The sequence below is a fragment of the Camelus ferus genome, chromosome 1 (assembly GCF_009834535.1).
Source record: "Camelus ferus isolate YT-003-E chromosome 1, BCGSAC_Cfer_1.0, whole genome shotgun sequence".
NCBI lineage: Eukaryota > Metazoa > Chordata > Mammalia > Artiodactyla > Camelidae > Camelus > Camelus ferus.
Window position 1 is genome coordinate 22,904,222 of NC_045696.1, and position 19,214 is coordinate 22,923,435.

The following is a 19,214-nucleotide window of genomic DNA, read 5'->3' on the forward strand; positions in this document are numbered from 1 at the left end:
GTGATAGAAGGAAACATTATCAATCTAATGAAGAATATCTATAAAAACCTACAGCTGACATCATACTGAAGAGTGACAGATTGTTTTTTCCCTAACATTAGGAACAAGGAAAGAGCCTCCACAGTCAACATCCTTAATCAATGTTGTAGTAAAGTGCAATAAAGCAAAATAAAGAAATAAGGACACACAATGTGAAAGTAAGAAGTAAAACTTTTAATTAGCAAATAACATGATGATGTATGTAGACACTCCTAAGGACTCTACAAAAAAAAAGCTACTAGAATTAAGAAGTGAGTATAAAAAGACTGCACAAGATAAGATCAATATAAAAATCAATTGTATTGCTATGTACTGGTAATGAACAAAAGATAATTATTTTTTAAGTATTCACAATTGCATCCAAACAATGAAATACTTAGAATTTAACAAACTGCAAGACCTGTATACTGAAAACTATAAACATTGCTAAGGAATTAAAGAAGACCATTATGGGAAGTGATATGATGTTCATGGATTTGGGTATTCAATGTTAAAAGTTACCATTTCTCCCGAAACTGATCTCTAGATTCTATACAATCTCATTCAAAATCCCAGCAAGCTTTATTTTTGAGAAAATTTGACAACCTAATTCAAAACATTATAGGGAAATACCAAGGACCTAGAATAGCCAAAACAACTTGATAAAAGGACAAAACTGGAATACTTAGATGCCAAGATCCCCAAGAAATCTACAATAATCAAGACAATAGTATGGTGAAAAATTCACATACAGGTAAACGGAACAAAATACGTAGTTCAAAAGTAGAACCATGCATATGTGGTCGTTTGATTTTAAACATAATACTTCAGACAAAATAATTCAATGAGGAAAGGAGAGAGTTTTCAACAAGTGGTGCTGGAAAAATTGAAAGTATCTACAGATAGAAAAACAAACATCAACCTTCACTGCAAAATACACAGAAAAATTAACTCAAAATAAATCACAGATGTAAAAATAAAAGCTAAAGTCATAGAATTCCTGGGATAAAAATTTAATATTTTTTGTCTTGACACAGAAATGTTTTCATAGATTACTCAAAAAGTAACAATAATAACAGAAAATAATGGATAAAAAGTACTTCATCAAATATAAAAACTGCTTTTCAATAAAGTGTTTAAAATTGAAAACACAAGCCACAAACTGAGAAAAAGCATTTGCAACACATATATCTGATAAAGGAATTGTACTTAAATAAAGAACTCTTAAGACTCAATAACAGAAGTAAAACAACTCAGTTTTTAAAATAAGCAATTTATTGAAACATATTTCATAAAGGAAGATATACAAATGGCCTCTAAGTACATGAAAAGATGCTTAACATCATTAACATACCTAACATGCATTAGGGAAATGCATATTAAAACCATAATGAGTACCATTATATTCCCATTCAAATGGCTACAATTAAGCTGACTGACACTTTCAAGTGTTTGTGGAGCTATGGAACCACTGGGACTCTGATACGTTGTTGAGGAGTTGGCCATTGCTGTGATCTCCTGAGGCTCAGGGTCTCTCCTAAATTCACTTGGTTGTGGACAGAACTCAGTTCTTTGTGGTTGTAAGACTGAGGATGCAGCTTTCTTGCTGGCTGTCAACACAGGTCTGTTCTCAGCTCCTAGAGATTGCTCGGTGTTCTCTGCCATGAAGCCTGCTCTACAACATGGAAGTTCTCTCTCTAAAAAACCAATTGCAGAGTTTCTCTCATATTTCAAATATCTCTAACTTTTCCTAAAGGATCATCTGCTTACAGCATACTCACCGAGGAAAAACACCCACTTACAGCAAACTTATTAGAGAGAAATCCCTTCACAATATCATCTGGATTAGAGTTTGATTGAATAACTGAGAAAAAGCTGTGCATGCCAGAAGGCAAGACTCTTAGGGGCTAGCTTAGAATCCTGCCTACCACGTCAAGAGCATGGATAAACTCCAGAAACAGTCTGTTGAATGAAATAAGCCAGATTTAAAGAGGATACATATATGATTCCACTTACTTGAATCTCTAGGAAAGACAACCATGATCCATGGTAATAAACAGCAGATCAATAGTTGCCTGGATCAGGGGTGGAAGACTACCTGGAAGGGAGCACAAGAAACCTTTCTGCGGTGAGGGATTATCATGTACCTTTGTATTGCTACTGGTTACACAGGTCTGCAAATCTGTCAGAACTCATCAAACTAAATGTATATTCTGTATAAATATATATTCTATACAAAGTGTATGCCAACAAAGCTCATTTATATTCTCTATAATGTGTACCCCAATAAAGGTCATTAGAAGTTAACAGAGCCAGCCAGCCGTGTGACCTTTGCCTCACTGTCACTTGCAAGTGTTATGTGAGAACATCTGGCTGGTCAAACATAACCTCACCCAGAAACCAAGCTGCAAAGCAGTCTAGCAAATGCAATTTTAGTTTTAGGTACCATTCCTTTATCTTCATGGTAAAGGAATGGACACTAGAGAGTAGATTGTACAGATGTTGAGCTAAGCCAGGTCCTTCAGTTCAAGGTATAAGTATTTCTCCTCATTCTTTTGCTATATTTAATAGGCCAGATTAATGAATCAAACAGACACACATGTATGCATGTGTGTATACACATCCATGCACATACTCCCCACGGACAAGCACTATAATTCATAAACAGAAACAACGTACATAATGATGGCCTATAATAATATAGCTTTTCATGTGATTATACAGAGCAGTTTTAGTCCTTTTACTGTTCCACAAGTTAAAAGACAGAAGCCTGGTTTCTAGTCCTGGAGCTCACTAACCAAAGACATCACCTCCATGGACAAATGTCACTACAGATTTTATCACTGCTTGTTTTAACACTGTGTTCTAGTTTTGATACTTAGGAATGCAACCTTTTCTAGAATCATATTAATGGGAAAAAAGACTAAGTTATACATAGCAGATCCTGCAGAAACCTTTAACGTATTTTCCCTTTCATTTTTAGATGAGCTCAATTTATAGGGCAGGGATTTCTTCAATAATCTCTATTTGAATAATAGGGGTGGAGTGGGCAGGGTATAAATCAATTATTCACAAGGCCAGATAATCCTCTGGGATTAAAAGAAGGGTGTTTTCCAGTCACAAGCATGTGTACTTATCAAAAATAAAATATACAAATTAATGAAAAATCTTGAACGCATCTGGGAAGGATTTTCAGAGGATGAGCTACAGAGCACACCACTTGAGAACCACTGACACAATAAATTACATAAATGGGACAGAGAGCAAGATTTAAGCAAATCACCAATGTTCATTGATTGTGTTTCTGTAATATGCATCACACCCAGAGAGAACTAAACTTAATTAAAGCCATATTATGTAAGGGATGGTGCTTATTTGATTTTTGCCAAAACTAAGCATACATATAGCAATTGAATTTATCTACTGAAGCCCACAGAAATTACATATTTACTTCTAAGAGAACTTTCATGGGTTCTTTAAACCTAGGTTTCAGGAAAAACTAACAAAGAAATGTTCAGACCCCACGTGTCATTCAGGACCATTCCCTTGCACTATGAGCAGAGATGGAGTTGTTCCAATAGAGTGGTTTTGGCCATGGAAAGTCTCATCAGACTCCGAAGTCATGTGCACCCCTTTTCCCTGGAAGGACAAACGTATCAGGGCTCTGTCTGGTTTCAAGAAAACCCAACAGTGACTTAAATAAGTCAGTGGTTACTTGTCTTATGCAACAAGACCATGGATGGAAAGATCAGGATGAGCACTGTGGCTTGATGTCATCAAGGATGCAGATTTCTTCTGAATTCCTCTTGAAACCAATCCTAAAATGTGGATTTAATCCTCATGATTGGAAGATGGTCGCGTCTCCAGGCATCCATCTGGGAGGGAGGCGAAGCGAATGAAGAAACATCCCAGTGAGTTTCTCTCTTCTAAAGCTTTCCTAGAAGCCTCAGCAAGAGGCTGCCATTAATTTTATCATTGACCAGAACTCGGTCACAAGACTACATTTATCTACATGTGAGGTTGCCAAAGCAAGGTTTTTAGCTGAACACATTTCTCCATAATTGGCATGGCTGTTAAGTAAGAGAGGAGAAGTGGATGTTGAGTAGGCATTGGGTTGTGGCTGTCACTGCGGGTGACTAGCAAAGGCAAGATCTGCTATTTTGACACTGCCTTCTCCCATCTAACCTTCAAATCTCACACACACACACACACACACACACACACACAGACATACATGCACGCAGTTGGGCCACTTATTTCTGCTCACTTATATTCAGTTTCTATGAATTTCCTCAGTAGATTCTTTCCCTGAAAGGCTTAGTATACTCTTGGGGGAATATAAAAACATAAATACTATTTGCCCAGGTTTTCTATGTCTCTAAATCAAGTTCTGAAAAGTTCTGGGGTTCAAGTTATTGCTAAATCAAAATTGAAATCAAAATATTTCCGGAGAGTCCTAATTAACCTTGTAGCACTTTTCCAGAGTTAGTCTGAGATTAATATTCATTTTGATGGATTGAACTGGAGTAAAGAAGCATTTTTTTGAACACCAACAACGTGCCAGGCCCTGTTCTTCAATAACCGAGCAGAAAAAGATGAAGTGTCTCCCATCAGGAAACTCCCTGTCTGATACAAAAGATGGGTGCATGAACACACAACTACAATAGAGGAAAATGTGAGAGCATGGCTGAAGAATGCTTAACTCTCCTGGGGGAGGGGCGCAGGAAACATTCTCTGAAGACATGCTATCCAACCTGGATGAAGCGATGTCAGGACCAGGTCTCATGTTTCCTGATTTTCAGTCTAAAAAGGGAAATTAAAAAGTGGCAATGAGAAACATACCTTCAATAATACTTTTAAATCTATCTTTGAATAAACATACAACCCAAAGTGTTGGTCTCAATTTTAACAAGATATTTGGACTACTGCTTTGGCTCACCCAAAATGCATTGTTATCTTCACAGTTTGTCTTATGTTTCATAAATATAGAACATCTCACAATATGTTGGCACCTCCTGAAAAACAAATAGCAGAATGACTAATAATCCAAGAAATTGTTGTCCACAAAGTACACTAGGCATTTTCATGACGAGCTTGAGGAATACTTCAATTCCCATTTGTTTTCTGTACTAAATATGTCAGAATAAAAGAGGTTAAATATTTTTAAATTAACACTACCACACAGTAATGGTCTAAACTGTAAGTGGCACTGCAGTTGAATCTCTTGATGATCAAATTACACAGTCTAGAAGGTCCATATATCCATTTAGATTTGGGGGTTGGGGGTGGAATTTCATGGCAGCCCTTAATGATTGTGAACTGAGGCATGTTCCACCTTCTCCCAGTGACTCCCTATTTTCATCATCATCTGTCCATCCAGGACACATTTCCCAAACCCAATCCTGTCTGCCTAGAAAAATAGTTAATGTTTAAAAAAATGCCCCCAAACTCTCAAATATTTTATTCCTTTAATTCTCGACAACATACCTGAAAGTTTGAATGAACTATTTTATGTGGGTTTTGTGAACTTAAGCGACTTGCCTAAGGTCATATAGCTGCTAAGTGAGGAGGCCAACTCGGTCTCACCCTGATCTCAGTGCTCGTCCCAGTACTTCTGACATCTCCCTACTAGGTCTGCTGCGGGTGAGCTCTGTGCTACACAATCACAGTCAATTTTCAGTGACTGACAAGGGGGTTTTCTCTGTTATCTTATCTAAAAACCAAGTATTTTCAGTGATACCCTTTTAAGTACCTTGCAGCTCAAATACTCTCCCACTCCGTAAGTCTATACTTGCCATGTTTCCTTCACCCAGGTTCCTCAGACATTCCTAATATTTTAAATGTAGTATTTATTTTAATAATCCAAGAGTTTTTATTGATCATCTGTGTGTATTCCCAGTACTCTACTAAGAGCAAGACAGACACAATAAGCTTCAGTTTTTGCCTTCTAGGAAGTTACAGTTTATTTTACTAAGTTAATGTAAGCATCCTGATGGCTAGCACCTTAATAACCACTTTATCTTTTGTGTCCTAGAACAGCGCCTGGCACTTAGTACATTTTTAATAAGCATATTACAATCATACATGTAATATTTAAGTGAATTTTCAAGACTAGAAAGCATATTATGGGTGTAACTGTGAAGGAAAAAATGTAGCCAATAAGATACAGAGTCTAAAGTGGAAAAACAGTAAAATTCTAAGCCCAGACTCTCAAAGAGCACACAGACGTTCTGGGGTCATCAGCAGTTCCTGGCAGGCCCAGCCAAAGTGCAGAAAAGCCACACCCCTTTTGGACTTGAGTCTATCAAGAATCCTAACATAAACTTTGAGCTAGTCACAAATTTTAGAACACTTCTCACAAACAATAGTATGTGTTTGCAGGCATGGAAGTAACCACGTATCGCCCCAATCTGTGTATAAACATGAAGGTAACATGTTCTGAAGCAGGAGGGCTAGACGAGAGTGAGGCTCTGAAAAAGGAAGCACTTTCACAGTCAAATGAAAGGAGACGAAATTAGAAATAACAGAACTATTATCTTAGCTAAAGTTGGTGCAAGTTTCAGGGCTCGGGTAAATTGGAAAGTATACTAAATCTCATTGGATACCAATTAAAGTTACATTAGGTTTCAGTATATACTGCAAGTCTTATAAGAACTAGTCATTGTTTTTGTCTCCCAGGGTGGGTCTAATCATTCTCAATCAATTCTCTGTCATCATAATATGTCTCTTTTTTTTCTTAGAGGTAAGTGCTTAGTTTATATAAACTTTGCCTGACTACAAGTGGGCATTCTTCGCAAGATGTTGCTTCAACAAAGTGTTAGCTAAAATATACTGAGCACATCCTCTGTGACAGGCAGATGAAGGAACTGAGGCACAGAAGGTTTGTATAAGTTCCCATAACCAGTGAGTGGTGGATCAGGACCTGAGCTCAGGATGCCTGGCTCCAAAGCTGGCATTCTAAACCCAGAATCAGGGCTTGTTTCTGTCCACAACTGCTATTCATGATGCAAGTATAGATAAAGGCCAATTTATGCAAATGTATTTTGCCTACTTGGTGGATTTTCATGACATGAGTTTAACTCTAGAATGATGTCCCCTGGCCATGCCATATCGATTGTTTTGTATCTCACAACGTCACCAGTTTTTGTACATCTAGGAAATATGATTTTAATATTAGCTTGAAATCAGCAAGAAGGAAAATTAAGAAGGGGAAAAGTATATAAGATAATTTCAAAATTCTACCCAGGAGGAGATAGGATGGCATGTGGTGAATAAATCTAGGAAGTTTAATGTTCTAGTCTTCCAGGAATATTTTAGAGAAGTAGGAACCTAACAAAAGTCACCCACCCAAAGTGGGCATGAAATTGTTAAACTACAGACCCAGTTGATTAGAGAAGATTCGGCCCTGGAGTGGATGCAGCTCCTGTAGGAAACTCCAATGAGAAAAATCAAAAAGGTATAAGGGAAGTGTCTTTTATTTCAGTAATGGAAGAGGGATTTAGGACGTCCTCAATCAAGATGTTCTCCAAGCCTGACCCTCCTTGACAATGGTTTGCAAACTATATTATGCGAGAGAATCACTTGCTAAAACACAGATTTCTAAGCCCCATCCCCAAAGTTTCTGATTCTAAAAGTTGGGCCCAGGAATTTGCACTGGTAACAATTTCCCAGGTGAAGTTGATACTGCTAGTTCAAGGACCACACTTTCAGAATCACAGCTCCATGGTAATTGCTCTCTCTCCCTCTCTCCCTCTCTCTCTCTCTCTCTCTCTCTCTCTCTCTCTCTCTCTCTCTCTATATATATATATATACAACCATCAGAAGCAGTTATCTCCATTGTAAGATTATGCCTTTACAGTTAGGATCAGAGTATATGCTAGAGAAAAAGGCTAGAATGACTAAATCCCTGGGTAATAGAAGAAAAAGAGAAAGAAAATCTACCAAAAATCATATCAGCTGTAGGGGTAGCAAAAAACTTGTCTGGTGAGGGCTGCTCAACTAAGCTAACAAAAAGACACTAACCAGACCAGAGATGATAACCACCCTGTCCACTCTTGGCTACACTGCCATCAAGAAACCAGCGAGAGGGAACACCAGCCCCATATTGGTGGTATTGCTGGTAAACCTACATATTAGTTTTTAAGTGGATAAAGATTTGGACTTTATCCCATATGAAATGGTGACTCCTGGAGATTTTTAAACTGGACCATGATCTATTAGATCTGAATTTTAAGAAATGAAAATATATATCAATCAGGACTCTTCCAGTTTGAAAACAAAACTCAATTCAGAATAGCTTTAGCAAAATGGAAAGTATATTGTCTCCTATACTAGGAATAAGTCGGAAAATTTATTCTTGGTTAAATCTATACCCTCAAACAGTCTTCTCAAGATTTAGCTAATTTTCCCAATTGTTCATGAGACTAATTGTTTTTTTTTAAATCAGACTTTAGTCTAATGTTCAACCATGAACCAACGTTCATGGTCTTGAGTAACTGGAGGATCGAGTTGATCCGAGCCCCAGAACCAGTCACCTTGCAACATGAGCAGCCTAGTCCAAAGTCCCAATTCTCCCCTAGTTTACCCAAAGTGTTCCATAGAAGTATTACCATTTTTAAATGCCTAGATGTGAAAGAGTTTGAGAAACAATGCCGTAGAGAATAAAGTAGCATAGGATAGGAAATAGGCCAGTGTCTTCCGGTTATTTGTATAATGATCCCAGTGAAAAGAACCTCCAGGTGTCTTAAAGTTGGGTGTATAAAACCAACATCCCTGACTGCTGCGTTGCTACGTAAGTGGATAGTAAATCTCTTACAGAAGTGGCTTCCGCTCTCTCAGAAGATGGAGAAGTGGGGGTAGTGGCTAGGGAGGGCTGAGAGAGGACCTTTGGCCTCCGGCGCTGCCACTCCCCTTATCCCTACTCCAACCTGAGTGATTTTGGGTCGTTTCCCTCTGTGTTGCATACAATAGGGTCTTTGCTAGCAATCAGGGTTCAATAGCTTTAAAAAGCTTGCAAAACACCTCCTTCAGACACCTATGCCATCTCCTCCATCGTAGCCGTGGCAGCCTTCACTTACAGGGACTCAGAAATAGTCTTTCCTTGAAAAACCTATGCAAAAGATTATATGAACCCTAAACCTTTCAGTTCCCTATTATGACTAGTGCAGGGAACAGACTCTCTGGGACTGAATTTTCGATGTAGTTATGGTGCAACGGCTCGGTTAGTTTTCAGGACATGGATTTAACTAGAGCTCGGAGTGCAGCTTGTCAGTTTCCCTGGGCTTCCGCATGGGGCAAGTCATACTCCGGTTTGGGACAATTCTGGCAACAGTCCAGTGAGAAAATACTGCATGCCAGGTTCACGCTCAGTTATCTCCAGTTTGAAAAAATTTTTTTCTCTGAATAAAAAAAAAAGTGAGAAAAAAAAAAGCCTCTTAAGATGATAACCAACACAGACTTCCCCGAGGATTAGAGAACTTTTAGCTTTTAAGCGCCTCATTGCTGAATCACACAAAGATGATTTTAAAAGCCAAGTTTCGGAGTGAGACATATAGTTCTGGGTCCTCAACAAATTCTGACAAGATTTCACACACTGTCAGAGAGGTTCTTTGCTCCTGCCCGGCTTCCCTGCGGTGGGAGAGGGGACAGAGCCAATGCCCCAACCTCCTTCCTCTCAGGGAGTCACTTTGACCCAATTCCAGAAGCCCAAGGGCTGTCCTTAATTAGCATTGTAATTTATATTGCACAATTATGCAAATTGGGTACATAAACAAAATTATCCTTTCAGTTTGGCTTTGCTACGGAGAAATGCAAAGCCAGTTAAAGATAAGAATAAAGAAAACAGAATAAATTTGCTCTAATGCAATGCGCCATTTCTTAATTTATCCATGCTTTTGTTTTACTCATTCACCCTGCACTTGGGGGGGTTAAAATTTTTCTTTTCTCCTGTTTTGTTTTTCTTCCTTTTGTGCTGGTTTTTCCTTCCTTTATCTCTGCTTGGCTCTTTTCCTTGAGAAATTTTCCATCTCATTAATTCTGCTGCAGCGATTCATAACTCTTTCGGGCCATTTCTTTGTTTTCGGATATGATGACTATCTTGACTGTCCCTTTTCTTTTTGCTTCCAGATTCTCTCCTTTCTCCTGGCATCTCTTTCTATTTTGCTCCATTTTCCCATTAGTTTGACGTACTTTTATCGCCATATGATGCTCCTTGTCTGATATCTAGCAAATGCCCTCAGGATCCAAATCATTTTTACTAAGAAAACTGAAAATAATTATGGCAAGTAACAGAGCTTGGAGGATGGAAAACCAAAGATACAAAGCCCAAGGAAATTGAACTGGAAGCCAGTGCCTAGAGGCAAGAGATAGTATTTAAGTAGATGTTAGCCACTAGGTAATCAAGCAACAAATCAGCATAAAAAAGATAATTTTCCAACACTGGATGATATTCCAGTTGAGCTGGCTCCTTTCAAATGCCTTAAAATTGAATGGAAAATCAGAAAACTTTAAAATATTTAAAACTGGTTGAAAATACAACCATCCAGATAAAGCTAGGTTGAACAGTGGCTACTAAACTCTGGTTAAGTACGGAAAAGAGTCTGGGCAGGAGAACGTTAAAGGTCATCGAAGCTTGATAAGCATTTAGATTTAGGTGGTCTATAAATTGGGTGGGGAGACAACATGTTTGCAGTAACCATTTAAAAATGAGAAATTCATCTATTTGAATACAGTTTGGGGAAAATTCAACCATATTTACTGGTGCTTGACAATATATGGACACTAACTGTTAAAGGAATTTATAGCAGAGGTCCTTGAACAGAACTGTGAAGAGGACAGGATTGTTCATTGCTTTATCTGCCCAGAACCACAGCTCCCCCCGGGGAAATATCCATCCTCCTTTTACAGCCCTCTGGCTGCAGCAACAGCAGCCAAATTAAAATATTACCCAAGGGATCAGACCCAACTTGGGCAAATCAGAGCATCCTGCTTCTGGCTATAACTTTTTCCACTTTAAATAACTCTCACATATCTCCCACACAGAGTTTTAGTCCCCATCTCTCTCTCTGACTCCTAACTTATCACCTATCTTTCTTCCATTCACTTACTACTTTCTGGACATCCTGGATGACTAATATTTTCAGCTTATTGATTTTCTACCTTTCATCCTCTCCTCCTAGAATATGGTCTTTCTTACTTTTTCAGTGGCTTCTTTCTTCTTGTCATTTGAGTCTCTACTCGAAAGTCATCTTAGAGAAAATATCCCCTACCTAACGTTGACCTCCATCCCATCACTCGCTATATATATCACCTAGTTTGAACTCAGCACCATTGAACATTGGCTTATGTATTTATTTAATACATGTACTTGCCTCTCAGATACTTATATTTCAGTTTATTTCTTGCCTGTCTCTCCCCACTAGAATGTAAGATCTTGTCTGTCTGGTTCACCGCTGCCTTCTCCGTACTCAGGACAGTGTCAAACGCATAGAGCATTCCCCAAGTAATTTTGATTTAAACGAATGAACTGATGATTGTTATAGAATGGACAATGACCTAGATGTGCCCAGAGTTTTCCATCACCATGATCTGTGGGGTTTGTGAGCAACAGTGAATCAAGTTCACGTTTTGGGGCATTGAGTGCTTGAAGTAGGAGATATAAAGCTCACAGTAACTGTTTTTCCAACATGTGAACCGAAGTGAGTAAGCCAGTGACAGGTGAGGGTGGGGAAGATGGCACAGGGTGGATCAGGGAGGGAGCAAGTATGGGATGGTGGGAAAAGGTGAGGTAGTGAGGGTGGAGGTGGGTAGAAACTGATCTTGGAGAGTGTTTATTGCCTGGTTGCTGATGCTCCTGAAGCCTGGCTACATCCTGTCTCTGGCTTCTGTGAAACCCCTCAGACTCCTTGCTATGATTTCTGCTTTCTCTTAAACCATGAGATGGACTTCAATCCTTTGCAATCAATAAAAGTAGTTCATGACATTACAACACTATGCTTAATAACTTAAAACTGGGTGCAAAATTATGGTTTGAATCAAGATTCTGCTGTTATTATCTCTACCACGGACCAATGTCTTAATCTCTCCAAATTTTATTTTATTATTATTTTTTTAATTGAAGTATAGCTGGTTTACAACATAGTGTTAATTTCTGGTGTATAACATAATGATTCAGTTCTATCTATGTATAGATATAACTCTGGCTATATATATATTCAGCTATCTTTATATCTATATGTGTAGACCTATATAGATATATTCCTTTTCATCTCTCCAAATTTTAGTTCCCTTATCTGAAAAATGGACAATAGCAGAGCCTACCAGATATGGGCACTGGAAAGACGAAATGTGATTACATATGGAAATTTCTTAGGCACAATGCCTGACACATAGTAAGTTCCCAAATAAGGAACTATAGCTTGGCTCTGCTTTGAATTGGTATTTCAAACCTACCCTCATTGGTGTGTCTTACTTTCTGTGGCACATCCTACATTCCCATTTATTTTAGACTATTTTCTAAATTCTTTTTATGATTAAGTATATGTAGAGTTGGCCTTCTTTACTTTCCTCTGTGATGACATATCAGTTTCCATTAGATGTCCCAGGTGGGGCATTTATGAATGAAAAAATACTTGGTGCTAAGAAATTGGGGAAATGATGATACATTTTTTTTTCATTTCCTACATGTATTCTTTTCCTCATTTCTAATTTTTTTTTGCTTTTTACTCTTTGCATAAAATTAAAGATTATTCCTTAAAAAATTTGATTCTGTGATTCACTTGTTGATCTTATATTTCTCTAATTCAATTAAATTTGCATTGCTTCTGTCCCTAACCTTTGTCTCTGATTTATTGTAGTCTACTTAAGTTCTTCAGATAAATACTTTATTTATTTACTTTAATTTTAATGTAATAAAGGCTAGAGCCTATGCAGTCATCTCTTAGAATAGCTTTGGTAATACACTTCTGTTGAAATGTGGTGCTGTAATGTTAGTAGATTTCTAAATAGTCTACAATTATTATTTTATTTTACAATTTGTCACAACAGTTATTTAGGCAAATGATTTATTTATTTAATGTTTTTGTTTTACTGTTTGTTTTTAATATTTTGAGGAGTAGTTTTATGAAAAAATGTATTTTTTAGTACTATGCAATTGTGACCATATGTGATTTCTGCAATTTCTGTTATTTATCATTCATTTGTTCTTGACTAATACTGATCTATTTTGGTAAATAAACCACAGATGCTTGAAAATAAATGTGTAGTTTCTGTTTGTAGGGTACAGGTATTTGTAGATACCGGTTATTAACGTTTCCTTTAACTTCCTTGATTTTAGTTATTTAAATTATACAGTTCTTCTGTGGTGATTTGGCAGTTATAATTCATGTTTATATTTTAAATTTATGTTATATTTCCCTTCACGTGTCTACATACATTCTTTATACCTTATACTCGTGTCATTACCAAAGACAAGAATGAATCAATATATTGGCTCCTCTCGGTTAAGATGAAAATCTTGGTACATTTTTCCTTTTATGATCCTTCCACTCCTAGCCCTGCATCTACATTCTCTTGCTGATTTTTGTCCATATAACCTATATTTTAATACCAACTCATTTTTGTTTTTTAATTAAAAAAATTTAAGTATCTTACTTTGCCAATGATTTTCACATTTGCATTCACTCAGTTTTCTGAAAAGCATATTACCAACAATTGTATAATCTTACCGTTATGTTCTTTCAGGGCTGTGTTCCTGTCCTTGTACCAGACTGGTATGTCATATATTCTCAAGAATCCTGGGTAAGGAACTAACACAGTAGAACGGAGAGAAAAGATAAGAACCTGACCAAGTAAAACTTAAACTCCCATAATAATAAACATTGCTTCTGTAAGTGTATGTTCCCATAAACGTGTTTCCACCAAGATTACAGTAAATCGTCACCTTGATAACCCCATCTCAACCATGGTCAAACATACACACATGCAGACAAATCCATACTAATGGGAATGAGCACTTTACTATTTCCCTTGTGCTAATAGTCTCAGAAAGTGAGATGTCTACACTAACTTTATCGTTATTAGTCCTTTTAATGGAGTCACCTGTAAATAATTGTAAACATTGGTCTCAAACTTGGCTGCACATTGTAATCACGTGGGGAGATTCTTAAAAGATTCCTAATGACCTAACTGCTCACCAGACCAATTAAATCCAAATAATTGTGGCTGAGACCTAGGTAGGCATCAGTATTTTCTAAAGCTCCTCATGTGACTACAGAATGCAGCCAAGAATAAGGACATAGGAGAGTCAATGGAATCTGAACCCTCAGTCCAGTTTTGCCTGTGGATATAACACAACATAAGAAAGAGCTTTTCTGGATACTTAAAAGTGATTCAGAAATAGAACTTCCTTCTGGACTGGGGTAACTACATCAAAATGATTGAAAAGCATTTGTATCATTTCAATGACTATTGCATCATTTTTAACATGCAGATGAATGGAGTATACAGCTGTGTTTTGGGGTAAGAGTGGACAATAAGAGGGTTTCTCAGAGTTAATCAGATAGCTCAGATAAAACCACCATGGAGAAACAGATTATATCCCAATTTTTCAAAGTTAAGAACTTTATTTCATAAATTTGGTTTCAACTCTTCCACACGAAAATTTGAAGTCATGGCCCTGATATTAAGAACCTACCATCTTTTCCTATATTTTTAGGCAGACTATCACATGGATGTTCCCTTATTTTATGAGCCTCAGCTATGTGAGTTCAGAATATGGACCAGATTATCTAATTTTGAAGGCTACCCGAATAGAGTCAAGAAAATATTCTCTCTAGAAATGTCCTTTGAACATCAATTGTTACCATAACAATTATAATGCTTGACTTGAGATAAGATGCAGATAAAAACAAACACAAGCAAAACTCATATGCAAACTTTTGCTGGTATTTTATTATATGCATCTTTCTAAACTGTTAGGTAATAAATTAGCAAAACCATTCCAGCTATAGTTATCATTCCTTTACAAGGAAAGGAGCTAATTAGCTGTTTTATATATGATGACAATCTTTAGTCAATTGCTACTTCTTTAAATTGAAAATTTGACAGCATAAACCAATTTATTTATTTACTTATTATTTTTTCTTCCAGGTTTATTGAGGTGTAATTGACAAGTAAAATTGTTTAAAGTGTACAATGTGATGATTTGATACACACACACTTTGAGAAATTATAACCACAATCAGGTTAATTAACACATACATCGCCTCATATATTTACCATTTTTTTACATGTATAATAAGAATGCTTAAGATCTACACTGTTAACAAATTTCAAGTATACGACACAGTATTATTAACTATAGTCCCTATGCTGTACATCAGAATCAATCAACTTGGTAGTTTGCACACTCAGATACCTTAGGAAAGAGATAACATCTACAGATAGGATGGAGCTAAATTAGCTTCATGGAGTGATAACTTCTCATTTTTGGCCTCTTCCCTGCTAGGTAATATGTATTTACTTTATTGTTTGTTCTGTTGTTTAAAAATATGTTGTTAAAAATATGCCCAATGTACTTGTCAGGCAGAAGACTTAATTATAGTTAAGGATGCTTACTTTGTAATAGAATCTGAATTTCCAAGATCTATAGCTTGATTGAAAAATATTAAGCAGAATATATGATCCTTGGAATCTCATCTTACAGAAAAATAATCAAGAAGATACTGTGAGTTAAATGTCTTCTATAGTGATTTTCACAAGGTCCAGTGGTTCTCAGATAGGATCTGGACCAGCAGTATCAGTGTCACTTGGGCATTTCAGAAATGCAAATTGTCAGACCCCACCCAGTCCTACTGAACCAGAAGCTTTGAGGCTGGGACCATCAATCTGCGTTTTAACAAGCTTTCTCTGTGATTTTGTTACACTCTGAAGTTTGAGAATCTCTGACACAGTAGAAGTGCCAAAAAAGGTAACAGAATAAACATAAAACAACAAAATCTATGTCTCTTCTGTTGCCTTTTTGTTTTATCTTATTTAAAAATGAATTTCTCTGCATTAAAAGATAATATTTGCCCAAGAAGTTTACTTTTATCTCCAGCAGAATTAATCAGAGTACCTATCATTCTATTATTCTATTTTCCATTACATGTCAGAGTCATGACTGGTTTTCAGCATCTTTTAATGTACAGTTATGTGGTCATTAATTCCTTACATTTGCTTTTAAAAGTTTTTTCAAGCTACAGTGTTAGATTTCATGTACTTTACTTACCTCATCGAGATAATGTTACTATAATGATCTCACCTATATGTTGTATAATTAGATCTACTATCTCTCTAATGAGATACAGCATGTTATTTGGAACCAGATGTTCTATCATGGATAGCAGAGGACACTCTATGCTAGAATTTCCAAGACATTCAAGCATAATGTAAGCGGTCATTTCATACAAATTGTTTTCGATTCCTTTCTTTGGGAACCTAGCTGTTTCTGGGTGAATATTTACAGTTGCAATAACCCAAAGGACTAAGGGAGTCAGCTGGCTTTGGCACAGAACAGAGCACATAACAATTATTTGCTGGGAGAATAAAGATTGGCTCTCAGTGAGCAAGAAAAAAGTTACCTGGGAACACAGACCACGTTGCTCTAACATTTGCATTTGTGCATTTACAGCACGTGTTCAGTTTTATGATAATATATTTTAAGAAAGAATCTTTTCGTATGAAGAATATATTTATTTATTAAGAAAGAGCTACACATAGGCTTAAGAATGGTAGTCATTATTCAGTAACTGCTTATGTGTGTTCAATAAATATGAGATGGAAATAAGTACATATATATCCATGGGCTTGACATTGACTATTCACTCATCTAAAAATATCTATGTGCATCTTTAATACAGCAAAATGAATACACAGTAGACATACGTAGACACACAAAGCAAACTGCATGGAGGCCCAGCCTCAAGTTTGTGTTCAATGATATTCTCATCTCTCTGCCAAACACGAATACCTAACTATTTATCGAAACCGTTATTTGCTTGTCAATGAAACCCGAGCATGCAGCGTTTTATGAAAGTGTGGCGAATTAATGATCAGGATGACCTCACCTCGCCACAGCCTTCTGAGTCTCCACAGAAGAGGAAATTAAAGGAGACAAACCGAACGGTGACGCTCAGGGACTCCCTTGATTCCGCCTGTCACCGTTTTAAGCCGGCTCAAGGCCTCGGGGGAGTCTGGCTGTTCGAGAGCCTTCCTCAGCCAGCCAGACGGTAACGGCCCACTGCTTTTATTCATTACTCTGAATGTAATGCACTAAATTTAACAAGTAACACACTCAGCGGGAATTTATTAGCCTTTTGCAGCATGATTGCAAGGTAGGATATGGATATGGATTCCAATTACTGTTGACATCCAGATAAGGAGAACAAAGCCTGTATATAATTATTAACCAAAGTTGATATTTTAGGGAAATAAATAAATAAGTAAAAACACAAATAAATATCTCTGTACTATTTGAAGCAAATGTTCTCCAGGTTGAAAGTTTTCCTGGCTCCACAATAGGAGCATTCCAATGACAGAGAATAGCAATAATAAAACAGCAACAGAGGCAAAGTGATCCTATAGGCAACAGTTTTCACATAACAATAGGTGTGTGGAACAGATGTACAGTAGAGAGAAAGTGAACAAATTCCAAACATAGACTCCTGTGCATTATGGAAATGGATGTTCAAAGAAACTGTCATCTTTAAGTAAGGAGTGAGTATTATAATAAGAGAAAATAATCCATTTAATATTGTTATTTTAGACGGTAACTATAGATCTATTAAAATATGGTAAAAGGAGTGACTGTAAAAAAATATAATGTTATGCTTTCTTATCTGTGACCCTGGAGTTACCTGATGATGAAAATTCAATATTATTGGCATACAGGTATTTATGACGTCAAAGGCTTTGGGCTGCACTAAGGAAATGGGAGTAGGAGCTAGAATTTTAGGTCACTTTGGACAAAGGTTTGTTGTTATTATTGTTTATTTTATTTATAAAGGCCATGGGAACACGATAAATGTAATGGCATAGGAGAGAACCTGATTTTATTTTACCAGACCCTATATGAATAAAAAATGTTGAAAAATATATGGCAAATGAAAACACGGGGCACATCAGCTTCTCCATGATTAACCCAAATGACCAACTTAAATTATTGAACTAAGAGGCAACATGCATCACTGGTGAAGGCTTGAACCCTCATATTACACAGAATCATATTCTAGCTTTAATAATTACTAGCACTCTGACCTTGAACCACTAATTTAATCTCTCTTAGCCTGTGCCCTTAAGTGTAAAATAGGAATGATAATAGTAATTACCTGTGTTGTTATTGTGACAATACTACATTATATACTTCAAGGCTAACAGACTAGATCTTAAGTTTCTCAAGACAAAAAAAAAAAAAAAAAAAAAGAATGCAAGTTATGGGACACATTGAAGGTGTTAGCTAATGTTATGGTGGAAATCATATTGCAATACAGAAATGTATGGTATCAACATGCTGTATACCTTAAACTTATACAATATTATTTGTCAATTATATCTCAGTAAATAATAATCTGGTAAATTATTTAATGTAGTTCTGATCGCAAAGTAAATACTCAATAAATACTATCACATTTTATCTTATTTTGTATCATTTGAATCCACTCAGTATTAAAAATCATTAAACCAGGAAATAAGTATCATCATGATCTTTTACACCTGGATATGCTTTAATACAAAGTTTTAAAGATTTTTTAAAATTTATTTATTTATTTATTCATTTATTTATTTTAGTTTGGGTGGGAGGTAATTAGGTTTTTTAAAAATTTATTTATCTTGAATGGAGGTACTGGGGAATGAACCCAAGACCTCATACATGCTAGACACACACTCTACCATTGAGCTATACCCTCCCCACTTCAGCACCAATTTGAGCTCAGCTATTTAAATGGAAAGAGGATCATTTTGTTCTTCTACTGATTATAGAGTTGAGGGTCATAATTTTATGGCAAAGCCTTGTCATGAAACCATGGGAAGTTAAAGTGCATTTCTGATACTCAGCATGCTAAGGTATAACACTGGTCTAATGATAGCTGCCCTTGAGGGCGGATGGTAAAACTGGAGAAAATGTATGTCTATGTATATGTCCATGGAACTCAGCACAT

The 19,214-nt window shown here is 36.6% G+C and overlaps 1 protein-coding gene across 5 annotated transcripts in view; it reads right to left on the reverse strand.

Annotated features, from left to right (window-relative positions):
* Positions 1–205: 205 nt before the first annotated feature.
* Positions 206–19,214, reverse strand: part of LOC116662781 — a 551,908-nt gene continuing 532,899 nt past the window's right edge. For 3 of the 5 annotated variants that reach the window (XR_004318892.1, XR_004318881.1, XR_004318865.1), the window contains 3 exons: positions 13,743–13,823; positions 4,958–5,033; positions 206–4,821 (listed from right to left, as the gene is read on the reverse strand). The gene's annotated coding sequence lies outside the window, so the exon portion shown is untranslated. The remainder of the gene's footprint in view (positions 4,822–4,957; positions 5,034–13,742; positions 13,824–19,214) is intronic. The other 2 variants (XR_004318878.1, XR_004318893.1) reach the window with 2 other exon arrangements.